This window comes from Andrographis paniculata, unplaced genomic scaffold (assembly GCF_009805555.1).
Source record: "Andrographis paniculata isolate CXL003 unplaced genomic scaffold, ASM980555v1 Contig53END, whole genome shotgun sequence".
In the NCBI taxonomy this organism is placed as follows: domain Eukaryota; kingdom Viridiplantae; phylum Streptophyta; class Magnoliopsida; order Lamiales; family Acanthaceae; genus Andrographis; species Andrographis paniculata.
This window is the reverse complement of record NW_026137588.1, coordinates 304,220-323,767: the sequence shown is the minus strand read 5'-3', so window position 1 is coordinate 323,767 and position 19,548 is coordinate 304,220.

The window sequence follows — 19,548 nt, the reverse complement described above, 5'->3', positions numbered from 1 at the left end:
AGAGTGAATGCACTCAATGTGTTCTTCTTATGGGGATTTTCGCTAAAAGAACTGTTAGAAGTAGGGAAGTTGTAGGATTTTTAGTTATTAAAAATTATAAATATGTTCTAAAATTTAAATTATAATGTTGCTTAGATGAAACAGTTTTTATTATTCTAAAATATTTTTCAAAATTAAAATAGAGTATTTTTATTGAAAAATATAAGTAAAAAAAATATATATATATTGAGATCAATAGAGAAGATAAAAGAACAATTATTTTAGAAGCCGTAGAGATTTTTCCTCAAAATAAGTAATATTATTTTGGAGAGTATAGCACAATACTTTTGGAGATCATGAAATCCTTAGAATTAGTGTGTGATCTTGCTGAATTTTTTTTCTTTATTTTATTTTATTTATAACATAGGAATTTGCAGTCGATACTTTTCGAGTGCGTTCTTGATAAATTTCTGATCAAACCTAATCGTATGCAAATCTTTTTGATTTTTTTTCTTGGTTTTGAATGGGTTGGGACATAAATTTCATGAGTGAATGGATGGAGGTAGTTTATGAAGAAGACTAGTTTATCGTAGAGATGTTCATTTTAAGCTTTTATCTTAAATTTCTACTACTTAATTTTTATATATTTTTTTCTCTTGTAAAAAAACATATAAAAATATATAGTACAATACAAATCACAAATCTAAAATAATTATAATAAAAGATAATCTCTCATATGAAGCATAGACAAACACAAAAAAAGAAAAATACATGATTTGTTTACTTGGTATATTTTTATTTTTATTTATATATTATTATTGTCATTGAAATGAAATAATTATTGAAAGTAATATTTTGTGTGGAAAAAGATATTAAATACAATATTTTATAAAAATTTTAAAAGTAGAATAATAAAATAAATGGAAAAGAATAACGAAGTAAACACACACCTTGGGTATGTCTATGCCTTGCGAGGACAACATATTCCTTTAACGACAAATTGGTTATTTTTCAAGTACTCTCTGAATAAATTACTGATCGAATAAATCGAAAATTTGAATTTATAACTTTACGATTACAAATTTACCCCCACAGTACTAAAATATTCCTTACGAGACCATAATTTAAAATAATAGTACTCCAAATGTTGGTCACAATTTGGACTGAATTGAGGGATCAATTTTGTATGTTTTGTTGTCTTTACATTTTATAATATTCTATATTATTATCCATTCTATAATTTTGTGCGAACACACCTTATGATCGCGAGTCCATCCTCGTACTATCAGGTAAGACAGTTTTGTGTATAAATTAAACGCACAACATAATGAGCTAGCTTAATTTTTCAACAATATAGATCTATTTAGAAAGTTAAATGTCATTGTTAATTATCTTTTTATGGTCTCAAAACTTCTTACTATTATTTTCCACTGAAAATATGGCATGCAATATGTACTTTCAATACAAAATAACAGATCCAATCATTATTTTACATAAAAAAATAAATAATAACCTTAAAAAATAAAAATATATAGGAGGAGGATCATATCACATAATAATTATTTGATTAGGTTATCATATTACATAAAGATATACATCATATATTTTTATATAACACAATATATGTTATAAAATAGCATATGTTAAATTATAACATAATATATTATTATAAATATGCTACCAAAAAAAGTATATAATATATGCTATAATAGTTTGCAAATAATGTTAATTTTAATCCACATAGTAAGAATGATAGCGAGGGTGGAGATGGAAATGGAAATGGATTCATTTCCCAAATATGATCGGGTTTGTTCATCCGACAGATTATGGATGAATATTAATAAATATATATATATATATATACATGTATCCATATAATATAAATAATAAGTATATATTTTATTCTCTTATAAAAAAATAATATTTCAATAAAAAAATATTATATATTATATTATCTACACAATTCATCCTATCTCACAAATATATATATATATATATACAAACTAAAAATACTAAACAAACATTTGCTAATTTTAGGTTCATTAGTCAATATTTTCATGTTCAAAAAATATAGCTTAGGTAAAAAAAACTGTTACAAAGTCTTCATTGATAGATAAGCATTGCGCATAATAATTGTAAGTGTTTGTTTGGGGGTTTCGATTTGACAAGTAAAATTTTGAATTTGAATAATTGTTTGATATGATATAATTAAAAATCGATAATATAATTTGAATGTAAAATTAATTTTTGTATAATATAAATAAAAATAAAAACAATATATATATTTATCATGGGTGTGTTTGTGTTGGGGAAGCAATTTATCGAACAAAATACATTCGTATACTTTAAAGGGCCAACTCCCGAAGCGTGGATGGTTCACAGTTATAACAACGTTTCAACAAGGAAAGACAATGCAGAAATAACACAACAATGAACAAGGTGTTTGTTGACCCGGTTCGATTATCAACAAATCTATATCCGGGGATACCAATCCAAGAGAAATTCCACTAACAAGTGCTGATTAAGGACACAAACAACCACAACTCATTTAATTGAAATGCTAGTCATGGCTAACCCAGGAAAATACCTCATAAGGTTCTCGTTGCTACAACCTCGTACTAACAACAACCACATAACAAAGAAGTCCATAGCTTGATCATTCCCTCCGGTTGGAACTCCATTAATTCCGAACACTTTCGCCATCTTCAGTTGATATCAATGTAGAACCCACATTCAAAATGTCGAAGAGTTGAACTGGATGAGTGGTGAGAGCTTCTCTCAATAATCTTCTCTCTAAAATTTGCACACCAACTCACACTGCACAAAGTTTGTCTTTTTTGATTTTATAAGCAATGTTTTCTTGGTAAGAACACCATTCTCATTAATTTCTTTTAGCATAGAAATTGATGGAGTGTTCTTCAATGTTCTGCACGAGTTTGACCATCCTCCAAATATCAAGTTTGTCTGTTGTGGGCATTAAATGGATTGGACAAAAAGATAAAGTCAAGCCCACAATTTCAGTCTGCAATACGGTTGTTGTGACAACCTTCCTGCAACCTACGAAAATTAAAAAAGAAAAAGTTGTTGCACGGAAATGGAAAGCAACTTTGTCTATTGCCAAAAGTAAAAAGATATATATATATTGTGATGATCTAAGGACATAGACTTGAGAATTAAAGTAAATATTTAATATAATATTTTAAATGAAATTTAATTTTTTACTTAGTATTAATCTGATTTTATAATTTTGTTTTTAAATAATGAATAGCAAAATTGTGTCACAAACCCATGTCGTAATGCAAGTGTACAACCAAAAGTATACAAGCAAATTAAGCACATTATGGATAAAATTAAATTGTGCTTATGTGTTATTATTTCCTTTAGTGGGAATCTAATCACCAATCAACGTGTATAGTTTCTTACATATATATTTACTTATTTATATTCGTAATCGACATCATCATTCCAAGAATTAATCACAACCATTGGTTTCTTTCAATATCCACCATTACCAACCATTAGAGCAAGATTCATCCTGTGCACGAATCCCGCAAAAACATCTCTTATAGTCAATATCTCTACTATATTATTTGTTATTATTATTATTTTGTTAAATTTCACAAAATTTATGTGTGGTTTTATAAAATTGCGCTAAATATCCTATACTTTTAAAATTGCGTTAAACTCTCTCTTAGTTTCATAAACTCTGCATCTAACCCCTCGACGGTCCTTATTTAATGGTATTTGACCTAAATACGCCCAAATTACAAATAAATTTTAAAATCTCAATTTTTAAACTCCTAAAATTACAAATATATTTATTTTTTTATGTTTAGCCTAAAAAAATAGTAAATATACTAAAAAATAGTTATTTTCTCAGTTTTTAAGAGTTTATTTTTACTGTTTTTTAGGTTAAATATAAGAAAAATAAATATATTTGTAATTTTAGGGATTTAGAAATTGAATTTTTAAAATTTATTCGCAGTTTGGACACATTTAAGTCAAATACCATTAAATAAGGACCGGCGAGGGGTTAAACGCAGAATTTATGAAACCACGAGGGAGTTTAACGCAGTCTTAAAAATACGGAGGATTTAACGCAATTTCATAAAACCACCAGTGAATTTTGTACAATTTAATTTTTATTTAATTTTTTTTTTATCTCTTTGAATTGGATTATCAAATTATTGTATTATATATGTGTTCGTTTCAATTTCCATCATATTTGTTTCAAATTCAAACTAGTTTTTCAATATATGTCTCTTAACAAATTAATACCTACACTTAACAAGTCGAGATGAAACATTGACTCGACTTGACTCAATTTAACATGTAGACCGCTCTTATTATAATGTATTTTTTAATTTCTAAAATTACGAACTTCCTTTTAACATATATAAGATAGTATGAGCAATAATTTTTGAATTAATACAAATTAATCATAGTGATTTATGTGGGCTCAAGCATAATTATAAAGATGGATTTATTGGGAACTCAGATCATTTTTTTGTTCTTTATATCAAAACAAAAAGGCTTCGTTAGAGTAGATGTTTGATAATATGATATTTAATAACTATTATTTTGTGATCGTAATATATATATATATATATCACTTTATGAACATAGTGCAACAATAGTATCATTAAGTGGCGGAGCTAGAAATTATTTTGGCGATGATCGAATTATTTTTAAAATATTACAAACTGCTAACATTTCAATTTATTTTTCTTATTTTATCTTTTTCAGACATATTTGAATATTTGAAGTGTTTAATATAAATATTTTGAATATTTGAATTGAATATTTTTATTAAATCCATAGAGGTAACTCATTACTTAAATTTTAAAATTTTTACAAATATTACATAATAAAAATAAACAAGTAAATTAAATAGGGGGGATTGTAAAAGTTATTGTATTTCAAATCCATTTTTAAGAAAAATATTATCGAACATTTAAATGAACAAGCAATGAAGGTGATGTCACTACAAGATGATTTAGTATAACTTGATAATAATATAGGATCAAAGTACAAATTTTAAAAAGCATGTCATAACACATCTATATCATTTATTCGTGCTTTTAATTTGTTTTGCCCAAAATGTGTATTGGATTGTAAAGCTCGACTAAAGTCTGAATTGTAGGGATGAAGTTTCGATATCATTTTCAAAGGCTAGTTGTGGCTCTAAAGTTGCTACACTATATATATAACTTTTTTATTGTGTGCATCATAATTCTATATAAAATGTAGATCATTTTTAATCGAAATAGATAACCAAATTTTGTGTGTCATTTTATAAATAATAAAATTATATAATACAAAAAAAACATATACATAATTAACGTAAAAGAAATGTGATTTTAAATATGTATATATATAAACACATTTGTTTATTTAGAAATAAATATATATATATATATAAGATTACAAGTGGTACTATTTTAAATTTTTTGTAAGAAGAATTGAGATAAAATAAAAATAAAAACATAAAAAAGAAAAGAAAATAGAATATGATAAAAGCCTGAGATCAACTTGTAAATAAATAAACCTTCATAAACAAATAAAAATTAAAAAAAAAAAAAAAAGCCAAAATAACCTTATGTGATATCCAATTCAACATATTTAATGCATAATCATACTTATTTAAAATAATAATAATAATAAATTATATAATTAAATTGACTAATTAAATATTTTATTAAATTCCTAAAATTAGTTGTGTGGATCTTTGAAAAGCAAAAACATTGCCAAATATAAGTCTAGCAAATAATTATTATTGGGTTATAAGACAAACATGTGGTGGCCCTATTATTTGTCACCATTCATATTATCTTAAAATAGCATTTTCAATAAAAATAAATAAATTGATGCCTTCCAATGTATTTATGGATCCAAAAGTTAAGTTGGTGTCTACCAATTTAAAGTAACACCAAAATAAATATATATATATACATAAAATAAAGAACTAAGTACGGAACCATCAATAAAGATTACACATATTTTGAATATATATATATAAATACTCACTTTAGTAAAACTTGTTTGAATATTTTTGTAGCATCAGACTATGTTTTTAAGGACTTGAATTTTTTTTTTTTTTTTATTGTTTACTACACATGGTGGTATATTTGGGTGTTTTAAATGTTTGGATTTTTTTTAAAAGAAATACAAAGAAAATAAAATAAAAATTTTAAATATGGTGTACTTGAGTGAAAATAATTTTATCATAAATTATATACAGTATAAAAATAATAACTAAAATACAAACAAATAGATTGAGTTTATTCACTCAACAAACTTTTATCATAAATTATATAATACGGTACAAAAATAATACTTCCTCCGTCCCACGTTAGATGTCACTGTAGACACATGAATTTATGATAAGTATAATTAGTAGATAATTAAGAATGTATAAGTGAAAATAATTATCCTATAATATAAATAATTATAAATTAAGATTAAAATAACTAATTACTTTAATTAAAATAAAAAAAATTTAAATTAAAAAATTTAAAATAAAATTAAAGTGTATAATTATTTTTTTAAAAAAAAAAGTGTAGGTACGTGGGATGAAGGGATTACCTAAAGTATGTGGGACGAAGAGATTAACTAAAGTACAAGCATAGTATGTGGGACGAAGGGATTAACTAAAGTACAAAGATTGAGTTTATTCACTCCACAAATTATTGCTAGTATAATTTTCAATGAATATTATTTTTTTTAAAAAAAAACAATATATATAATTTATCCATTTACAAAATCAATGATTCAAAATAAAATACTATTTTCTATATTACTAATACTATTCTTAACATACCAAACATGTATATTAAAAAACCACAAAGTTTTGGGGGGTTTGAATAGTAAAAATTTTGAATTTGAATAGTTGTATGATGTGATATAAATAGGTGTTGATGTGATTTTTTTAATGTAAAATTGATTTTTAGTATAATATAAAAAATAAAAAATAAGTATTTGATTTGATATTTTTGGGGGGAAAATTTTGGATGAATAGTAGAATTTTGTCAAAATCCTACAAACGAACACACCCAATTGTTTGAGATTATAATTAAATTTTATTTAAATAATATTTTGTAATAAAAAAAAATACATATTTTATTAAAAATAGTATTTCCTAAATCATGTTGAGTTTGATCAACTTAAAACCAAACAAATCCATGAGGCCTTAGGTATTGTTGAATCGATTTTTTTAATCTCTTTATATATTTTGTTAGATATGCTTGGATCCATTGAAAAAGTGCGGTTCAAATAATACGAAATATTAAAGAGATACAATTTATATAGTTTGAATAAATCCTTATATATATATATGTATAGATGAGGTAAAATTTCTACGGTTTTTTTTCTCAATTTAAAGTATTTTTTTATTATTTTTATTTGTCCCACTAAAAAATATTACTTTTTTATTTTAGAAAAAATATCATATACTAATATCAAATGCCTTTAACTTTTTACTTAAATTACAAATATATTATTGCACATAAAAAAATATACTCCCTCCGTCCATGCAATAAGTATACATTTACTTTGGCGCGTAGTTTAAGAAATAATAGTATTTTAATTATAGAGTGTATGTAAAAGTAGTGTAATGACATTTTTTTCCTTACTTTTTTGTATAAAAAGTAATGATGTAATGATGTGATGTAAAGTAATGATATTTATGGAAAAAAGTGGAGTATTTAATTAAATGATTACTTTGTAATTAGACGTCCCAAAATAGAAATATGTATACTTTGTAGTTGGGCGGATGGAGTATTATTTTTGTACATGTTATACCAATTAATCAACAATTGGAAAATTTACATTAGAGATTAACAAACAAATTTGACATCAACCTAATTAAGCATTTGGTTTAATCTTTGGATCAAATTTGGGCTAAGTTTTAAGCCACGTAACAACATAATTCTTATGATTTCTTATAAAATACTCCCTCCGTTGTTCAAATTTATTCTCATTTTTTTTTATTGTCATCTAAATTTATTCCCGTTTCATTTTTTAATAAAAAAGTACCACTTTTTTTTTACCAAATAAAGTAAAAAAATTTATTTTTACATATTTTTCTTAAAATCCGTGCTCAGTCAAATGAGCACACAATTGAATGACGGAGGGAATATATTCTTTCCGTTTGAACTAATTATGCTATAATGTCTTGATACAAAAACTAAAAAATAATAGTTATTTTATATGAAACGGAGAGAATAGTTATTTTTCGAACGAATAAAAGTTTGTATTTATTATTATTATTATTATTATTATTGTTGTTGTTGTGGTGCTTAGTAATTAAGGTGAATAAAAACACATTGTAGTAATATATAGTTTGAGTTTTGTCGTGGCACGACCAAATTAATAATTTGTGTACTCCATCGTTATTATTATTATTATTATTATTATTATTATTAGGTGTTTGGTTGGTTGGATGCAATCAAACAGGATTTATTTTTTGTTTTTAAAAAATAAATAAATAAATAAATAAATAATTTTGTGAGTGTAATTACATTTTAGTCCTTATTATTGTTTATATATGTCATTTATATATAAGTCGTGTTTGTTTTGTATTATAGGTATTTTTCATTTAGGTACGAAAAAAAAGGGGTCAGTAATATAAAGAATAATATATTATTTTATATTATTAATTTTTCAAGTAAATATAGTATATATTGTGTGTGTTCGATTGGCCAATTTTTCCTAATTTTTATTATTCATCAAATTTTGTTCTTCAAAATATCAATCAAATATCTACTTTTCATTTTTTATATTATACCAAAAATTAATTTTATATTCAAAATATCAAATAAATACATATTTATATTGCATCATATAATTATTTTAATTCAGAATTTTACTATTTAAATACCAACTCAAATTTTAAACCCCGGAAACAAACACATCCTATATTTTGCATAAATATAAATATATATACTATATTGAAAAAATTTATGTAAACATACATTGAGTGTAAATTTTTTTAAAAAAAACATATATGGTATGTTTGTTTGGGACACATTTAAAGATATTATTTCCTTACAAAAAATTATCTTAACAATATTACATCAAACACCTATTTTATATTTTATAATTTTATATTTAAAATATCACATAAATACTTATTCATATCGCATCAAATAACTATGGTGATGTGGCGATGACGTATCAAGACATAAGAATTTTGGAGAAATATGATTATTAAATAATTAAGAATGTATTAATAAAAATAATTATAATATCACAAAAAAAATTATAGATTAAAGTTAAAATAATGAATTAATATAATTAAAATTTTGAAAATTTGAAATTTTTAAATATGATTAAAATGTGTAATACTTTTTCAAAAAATGAAAGTGACATAAGATGTGGGACGGACGAAAATGAAAAATATAAGATTATATGTGAAACGGAGGGAGTATATGTTAAATGTTGGAATTGGTAAATTGTTATTTTAATCTCGTATCTGACCTCTTTTCTAATGTTATGACTTAAAATAGATTATGTTTGAAAATAGTCCCTAAGTAAAAAAATTTCACTAAAATGGTCTTCCGGTGCCGGATTCACCACATTGGTCTGTCGTTGCCGGATTCACTAAAATTTCTGACGCGGCTGACATATTATCGTCACATCAGGGACACATTGGAAGACTATTCTAGCGAAAATTTTTTACGTGCGGGACTAATCTCAGATATGATCCATTTAAATTTCTAAAATGATAAAGGAGATTATAAATATGAGACTAAAAAAATCAGTTTACCAAGACATGTAAAATAAATAAAATATAAATTTCCACGTTTCGCTGATGTGACATTTACATGGCGATGACATGTCAGCCACGTCAGCAACGGTGGGCCAGCGTGGCGAGTCCGGCACCAAATGACCATTTTAGCAAAAAATTTTTACTTATGAGACTATTTTTAAACATGATCCATTTAAACTACTAAAATGATAAATGCGGTCAAATACGAGATTAAAAAAACAGTTTACCTATTATAGTCCCGTAAAGAATGGTCTATGGTGTAGAGATGAACTCGTAATCTACAGTTTGCCTCTTAGTCTTAATTTTATTTGTCGGAGCTTCGATTTTTCGTACTATGCATAGCATACCATTTTTTCTATACACAATATTTTCCTCATTTTTTGACAGCATATCACCCATTTCGGAAAAAACATAACTCTATTTGGTTATTTATTATTTTATTTTATTATGTATTACTGTATTATTTAATTTATTATGTGGCATTGCAGCATTACTTTGTTTTTTTTTTTTTGAGATGTGAAGACCGAAGCTTAATTATATTCTAAAATCTAGACATATGATTTAGATATTATATACTAGTTCTAAAAATATGATTCGAATATTATTAGCATAGATTTAGCCTATAAATATTCATCTATTGTCACTTCTAATATATGCTCTTGCATATAAAATTTTTATTTAAATCATTTTGATTGAACTGGTAACCAAATCTTTGTGTGCTTGTGTTTTGCTTGCCTTCTTCTTGATTTCCTGAATATTTTCATAACATTTTTAAATATTATTAATACAATTCTTCATACATAATATAAAAATATATTAATCTAGAACTACAAAATGAATATTTTTAAATTATTAGTGATATTTCTAATTATACGACCGGCGAGAGGCTGAAATAATAAAAATATATACAGAAAATATGGAAATTTTCTTGGCATTTTTTGAAAATTATTTTATTTTATTGAATTTTAATTTTGTTTGAAATTTTTAAAATTTAAATAAATGATTCATATTTTTTTAATATTAAATATATACTACTCAGGTTACACATTTAATATATTATTATTTATCATTATCTACCAAAAATATAGAAACTTAATGGTAAAAAGATTTATTGACATAGATTTAATTGAATTGAATTTGTAAATTTTAATTTATTACCAATTATTGTGTTGTAATTAATGTGATGTAAAAATGGACATTAATTCAAAATTATCGGTCTGGTCATTATTAGCCGTACCTTATATTTATTATGAGGGGAATTTAATTTAATTAAATGAGGAGACTTCTCAGTTCTCATAGTATTTTTTTAGATATAATATATATTTTTTAAGTTATATATATAAAAAATACTTTAAAAAATATCATTATATATATTAATGTTTCGTGGGAGAAATTTTATTTTATTTTTTCGAAAAAAACAAAGTTTAAATAATATAAAATTGGATTGGGATTTGAAGTTTGAAATTTTGAATTAAACTATGATTTAGTATTATATAAATAAGTATTTGATATGATATTTTTAATAAAAATTATTTAATTTGTATAACGTATATTAAATGAAAAAAAAGATCAATTTAATAACTGAAAAAAATTGGTATTTAATATGAGAGCAAAACCAAATTTTACAAAAGGAGTGTTTATTTGTGAGGTTTTTGATATTTATTTTGATTTTAAATAGTAAAATCTTGAATTAAAATATTTATTTAATGTAATATTTTAGTATAATATAATAAATCAAAAATGTATATTTGATTTGATATTTTTTAAAGAATTATTTTTTAGAATAGTGAACTCAACATCATAATTTAGACAATTTAAATTATCAAACTAATCCAATAAAAACTTGTGTTTGTTTTGATTTTTGGTTTGAAGAAAAAGATTTTGATCGTGAGATATAAAAAATTGTGTAAATAATATAAAAATATTATTATGTAATATATTAACTTTTTTCAAGAAATGTGTTGAAATTTTTTTGCAAAAGAAATAAATTTGTAAACAAATTTATGCTTTTTTTCTTGTCTATAATAGATATTTATCTTGTATGTTACTCTTCCGTAAAATAAATTTTATATTGGAATAAAAATTTCCTTGTGTGTAATTTTATTTTTATTCTTATATCTTTTATTTTTATTGTATATGATATGTACGGCTTTATTCTTTCTATTTTTTTTTTAAAAATATTTTTTCAAAAAAATTAATATATTGCACATATTCATTATTTTTATATATTTTACATAATTTTCTATACCTCTCATGCATAAAAATTTTCATTTTCAACCCTTTCACAAAACATACACAACCTACGTCTTTTAAAACAAATTATATTGCACTCTATATTATATCATAATAGATAGAGTATTTATAAATAAATTATTTAAATTTTAATACTCTCTTCTTTCCGTAAAAAGGTTGTCGTATACTTTTTGCACACATAAATTTTTTAATATTAATATTATATTAAATTGTAACGAAAAAGACAACAATACTATTATTAGTGTTGTGTAATATAAAAATAATGGTATTTGTGTAATATAGCGTAAGTTGGAAAGATATTTATTATGTTAGGTACATAGTACAATTACTAAATTAAAAAACGATAATCTAGTTTTTGAACGGACAAAAATAAAAAATGACAATCTTTCAATGGTACGGAGGGAATATAAAATTTTGTTTTTGTTTTTATTTATATATTGTAAGGGCATGAACGTTGGGTTTGTTCTTTCTAATTTTTTTTTTTTCACACGTTTTTTCAAAAAAAATTAATACACTACATAAATTCATTATTTTTATATTTTCTATACAATTTTTTATACCCCATATAAAAAAATTTCTTTTCAAAAATCTTACAAAAACAAACGCACTCGCTATTTATACAAAACAACTTGAATAGAAATACATTATTTTTTCATAAATATTAGATTAAAATACTATTTTTAAAAATTTAAACTAACATTTCATTTCAAATCAATTTTAAACTACGAGTAACAAACCTTAGAAAAAACATTTAATAATAATTAAATGTATTTGGTTCATATTTCAAATATAAATCAATATTATTAAAAAAAATAAAATAAAATAAAAGCAATCTAGAAAAGTTTATTTGTAAGTCTTTTAACATATCAACAAGAAAAAATATGCATAATTATATATTTGAAAGAAGAAAATATCCATAAGTAAGAATTCACATTGAAAAAATATAATTCAAAATTCAAAATAAAAAAACAACCATATTTATGGTAATAAAGTAATATAAAATATTTTAAAACAAATCAAATTGGTTTGCTCAAAATCTAAAGTTCGATAATGCGTGACATGATTTGACTGGATAAATCACGATGCAATGTGGCTAAGTTCGATGTGCATATACACATACAAGACAATCGTAATTTTATAATTTAATCAATTTATTTTTCATTTTTTTAGGCGAAAATTATTATTTATTTATGTTGTTTAATCTTAAATATTTAAAAATTTTCTTTTAAAATTTTCTCACAATTCTCCATAAGATTAACAAATAATAATAAATGCCACGACACAACTCTTTCTAAATTAATGTTATTGCAAATGATAAAAAAACTTGTGGTTTTGAATCTAATTGTTTCAATACCATTGGATACTCACACAATTATCGAACTTACTCTTCCAACTATTCTATTACAACGTATATTGAGACAACAATGTTGAAATAATACATGCTATCAACGAAGAACAGACACGGTTCTAATCCAATTTATCAAAATTGAACATATTTAAACATGACTGAAACTTAGAAACAAGGTAGAAATTGTTGGTGTGTTTCAGCATCGACCCACACCCAGACCCGACCCGGTCCGACCCAAACCCGAACCGACCCGGTTTGTTTGATCTCCCTAAACCAGAACTGATCTAATCACATTCTGTTCGAATCTTTGAACCCTTCCTAAATCTGTTCCTTCATTCACGGTGCTATCCCTATTTCTTCGAGATTGATCGCGTCCGCCTGGCTGTTGATAAGGTAAGGTTGTTCCCTTCTCTTTTGGGTTCTATCTATCCACCTCTCCTCTATATATATGGGTCTGGGATTTTGGGAGAGGGGAGTGACGAGTTCGCTATTTTGTTCTGTTATGCGAGTTATGAGCGATGAACCTATTGCCTAAGCCTATCGACTTCTCTCGTTACCTTTTATGTCTTGATACTGCGTGTGCGAGGAGCACTCTAGGGTTCTTGGGTTACTTCGTGTTAGGAACCACCACAATCGACACCTTTGTGGGTTTCCTCGTAGGACGACTTGAAGTTGGCGAATGAGTGGTTGTGATCTGAGCCTACTTTGCTGATTGATCTATTTTTCTTTCAATTCTTAATATATATTGTTGTTTCATATTCTTAACTATCGTTTTTATCCGCACTAATTATTTGGTTGAAAATCTATGCAAATCACCCAACGTTCAGGAAAATCATGAATCCCAATACACTTCTTATCAATTCTCACGTATATTTTTATTTTGTGCATTGAAGAACACATTTGTTTCACAATTGTTTTGTTAAGCGTTTTCATTCCATACTTGTATAAGTGATCTCTTATGAGTATTCAACTATACTCTATCAATGAATGGTTAAAAGTTCAATAAAACAAGAAAATATTTTTTATACACCACAAACTTACCGACAGTTGTTGCTTGTCATTTCCTAATTGAAGAAGCATTGCAACACGAATTGAAGTAACTTTATTTTTTTCATTGATTTAAGTGTATAGGATTTCTAGTTATTATAATTGAGTGTCAATTACAATTATTTTTTTATGTAGACTTTTATAGGTGTTTGACAAACAGTTTTTTTAAAAGCTTTTACTTGTTTAACCAGTAAAAAAGTTAATTTGTATGTTTGATAAATTAACTTTTTGAAATAGCTTATTGGCCTCAAAAAAACTAATTTCTGAAAAGCTATATAACCCAATGTTTTGGAAGAGTTTTTTCTATTTTATTTTCTTTATTCCTTATTTGTCCTTAAAATTTTATTATTTATTTCAACATACATATAAATATATTTTCTACTGCAGTAATTATAAATTATTTTAATATATTATTTATTAAATCATAATTTTATTTTTATAAATTTAAATTAATTAATTTTTATATATAATTAAATTTATTTGTAAACTGTATATATTTATTAAAATAAAAGGAAAAAATAAAACATAAATATTATTATTTCATCTTTATATTAAAATTAAATAAAATGGAATAAATTTATTAAAAACTATAAATATAATAAATTAATCAATAATTAATATAATAAATATATATACAAAAATTTTATTACATTATATTATACATCGTTCTTAATAAAAAAGTATTCATATTTTTTAATAAAAATATATACTATTATTTTTCTCACATCTAAAATTAATAAAAAAAAATATTTTATAACACATTCGTAATTTCAAATAACTAATAACAAAAGTTTTAAAAATTTCAAAACTAAAAAAACACAATTAAAAAATTTTAAAAGTTAAAATATAAATGTCCTCAATTGTCATTTTACATATAAACAGCCAATATCAAACAGTTATTTTACCAAACACTTTAATACAAACAACTAATTGAATCATATAGTCAAACCAGCTAATTGAATAAGCTAAACGCTAACAACTAATTGAATCAGCTAACAGCTTATTGCCAAGCCCACCGTTAATATAATTTATTGATAACTTTAAATTTAAACATATTTATCTTTTATAAAATATATTTATTATTTGTAATTATGTACAAAAATAATCATAATATCTTATTTATAGTATATATTATCATTATATTTAATTTAAAGTAATTTGAGTCATTTAAGATAAGATTTTCATTCAAGCATTGAAAAAACAAAATGATGTACAAAATGATCGAAAAATGACGAATATTTACTGCAAAAAACAACTTATGAAGCAAATTTTTTGCCAAATAGTTTGTTATCACCCAAACAGTACCGGCCACGAGAATTTTCTTTTTTTTTTTTTTTTTGTTGAAACGAGATTAATATGTTTGAAAGTGAGACTTGAGACCTTTGAAATGACATACTAGACTCACTTAGTATTCTATCAAGACTCACAATGATGATGATCGCAACTCTAAGTGAAGTCTTCTCCTCTAAACACTTGACTGCAATCTGTGCGACTAAGAGAAAGATCGGTGTTGAAAGCAATCACACCCAAATGATGTAGATAGATGGTTGTGATACAAATAGAAATTACGACAGTTGCAACTATTGCAACCAACTTATCGTTGTCCTAGCACTTATAAATGCCAAATTGATTTGTATTATTAGATACATTATCATTACAATTTTTTACAATGCTTATGTTGTAAAGTTTTAGAGCTTAAACTGTAAGATTTATTTATTTATTTATTTTTTGTATATTATTGGTGCTTAGATGATTTTATGGAGGATTTTCGCCTCTAACTTTCTAGTCCCTATCAGAATTTTCTTACAAGGAAAAGATTTATTTTTTTAAGAATAGATGTAGACTAACTTTTTATGTTTTCATTATCAACATCATATATTTTATCTATTTATTTGATTCATTTACAACCACATGTTTACTTTTGAGTTGTTTAAATTTAACAATTGATAAAATTGTGAAACAAAAAATACAAATTATTATTATTATTTTTTTTTTGTATTTTCATGCACCAAGGGCAATATTTAAATTGATTTATAGCAAAAGAAAAATGACAACGATGACAGTTTCTATCAATTTTGTGATCATAATTCAATTTAGATTTTAAAAAAATATTATATAGTGATAGACAATTGGAGAAACAACTAAACAATAATTACTTTGACATTGTGTTTCCTTACAAAGTTGCAGCCATGTCTAGCGACAGTAGTTTTACTTGCTTATAATATTTATAGATACAAATATGGTGATCCATTTTTAATTCCTAAGTTGACATACTAATGGAACTAACAATTTTGATTAAAAAAGCAACTTTGATAACCTTTATTCCTACAAACATTTCACATATCTCACTTTAATAGATGCAATCACTATAACAATTGATTCATACAACTTATATTAAATTCATGATATGTTTCATTACCCTACAACACATGCAGCACCCACCTCATTAGATTTTATTTTTATCTTCCCAAGGATCATCAATTTTAAAATTTCTTTAGAATAAACACGTTAACTCTAAAGTTATTTTAAGTGGATAATGATATCAATTTTAACACCCTGTTCCATTAGTCCTACAAGTTGGGTCAATTCTACTACCAACTGTAACACCTTAAAGTGTTTGCCCTGTAAGTCAAACGTGTTAGGATTGTAGATTGGTCTCACCGGTCATTACAAAGTTAACCTAACACCTTCTCAACTCAACTCCAATGGTATTAGATGTATGAACTTTAATTTCTACAAGTAATTGTAATTTTGATTTTCCCTCATTTTTTACAAACTCAAACATATAATTATTTGAATTAATTTTCAACTAAAAAGTTTTGAGTTCAATTTGAATACAACAATCAAATAATATATATATATATATGAAGTGGCGGAAAGTTTGGGACAACATTGTGATTGTGAGAATCCAGCAGATCGGGACTAGAAAATAGAGGACAATAGTGCGCATGTTTGTTACTTGACCTTTTTTTTTTCGGAGAAAATCAATAAATAAAGATGTGGGTACCTGCGAATCAGGAACCAGGAAAATGATGGATAAGGGAAGACGATGACGTTTGAGGCAGAACAAAGTTTCTCAAATGGAGCCTGAAACCCTAAACTCAAAGTGCGGATCAACAAAGAAACAGACAGTGAGGGCGAAAGAAACAATTGTTTTGGCGGATGCAGGGGCTTGGATGTGGCACGGTGACTGGAGTAACGACCGGATGCCAACGGTGAAGTGGACCTTCATTTGTAGAAGACGAAAGAAATAAGAGAAAGTAAGTGGTTTGATTTTTTTATATTGAAATAGATTAGATAGAGTTTGGTCGCCATGGCAGAAGAGAAAATAAGACGGTGAGTTTTTCAAATGAAAGGCAAAATCGTAAATAAGAAAGAGCGTTAAACTGTCTTTTTAAATGACAGATCGTACAAAACTCGAATATATAAGTTATAATATATTTTTATAAAGATCTTTAACTATTAATAACCAAATGTATAGACTTTTACTATCATTTCATATTATTTTTCGAAATCTTATCATTTCTCTAAACAACTTAAGAAATTAAGTTTCATTTAACTATTTGATAATTGGATCCGCTAGATTATTTTTAAACATTAGATAATCTAAAGTGACAATAATTTTTTAAGATCAATTCTTACACAATATGATGTCAACGATCAATATTTTATGAATTACCATTGTAAATTATGTTTTATACTCTTTTCAATCATTGTATGGCTATCACATTGTATTATCATTGTAGCACATGTTTCTTATAATATGAAATTTTTTAAAATTTGTTGAAGTCATTTAACTTCATATTTGTATTTTTAACAGTCACTTGTATTCTAGAAGCATGCAATCTTTTGGGAGATCGGTCAAGATTCACATGTGATTTTGTATAATTGAATTGACCTTGTCATTAAATGCTTTCATCCAAACCTAGGGCTTTTTTTGGACAATATTTGGTTTGTTGTCTTTAGTTCATTATTTAACATGTGTGTGATGAAATGTAGATTAAAGATTTTGGTCACTTTGGCCTATTGACTTAACTCAATTTTTCTTTCACACGTATAGACTAGTTGTTTCTTCTCATATTTTTTTACAAGAACTTTCAAAAACATCATCATTGTTTACAATAAAAGATATTTTCAAATAATGTAATATTTTATGACTTTATCATAGTCATTTCACTTATATTCTAACTTGTAATAAAAAATGATATGTGTTACTATAAAGATCATATCTTACAAATATACAATCGACCATCTTGGGATTGATAGTAATCTTCCCAAGTAGAGTCTGAATGTTTGCGATATTTTTACAACTCATAAAATGTTAGATCTTTACTGTTTAAGAGTCTTATTTTAGGTATAGTTTGCCGTCAATATATATTCCCTTTACATTTTATAGGATAATCTAAAACTTATTAGCAAAATATTCATTGTGTCATTCCATATTGTAACAATTGTAATATTATTCAAGTGCAACGGATATGAGCATTTTGTTTGATCAGTTATACCTTCAAAGGTACAAAATTATCCAAATACAAATATGCACTATCAGTCTCTACCGCCTGAATCATTTTGATTCAAATTTTAAAATGATACTTAACTTGGTTTTTTAAGTTCCAAGACATCTCAATCATTACTGGCCATTAAAGACATTATTGAATAAAATTCATTTAGCTTGATGTTGTTTTCTCAAGAGTTAGAAACTCTTATACTTTTTCATAATTGATCATACATCGATCATTTGATATGCAAAATAGCAAATCATGATATATATTTTTAGTACTCATATATTCAATTATACTTTTTTCGTTCCAAATGATAGTCTTATTTCATAAATAACAATATCATTATAAAATAATATCTATTTTTTCATTGTTATTACACAATGTTATTCATTTTTATACAAATATATCACAATAATATTTTAGTGTTTTTACTATCTACTTTATACCCACTTTCAATATAATACTCTTATTTTTTAAATCCCGTGCAGAATCCAAATGAGATTATTGTTTCGGAACATATGAGATATATATTTTTGAATTGTTGTTACAACTCTTAAGCATTATGTACAAATTAATATACGTTTGTTTGGTTGTTATTTGAAATTGATTTGAAATAGAATATTGATTTGAATTAGTATTTTGATCTGATG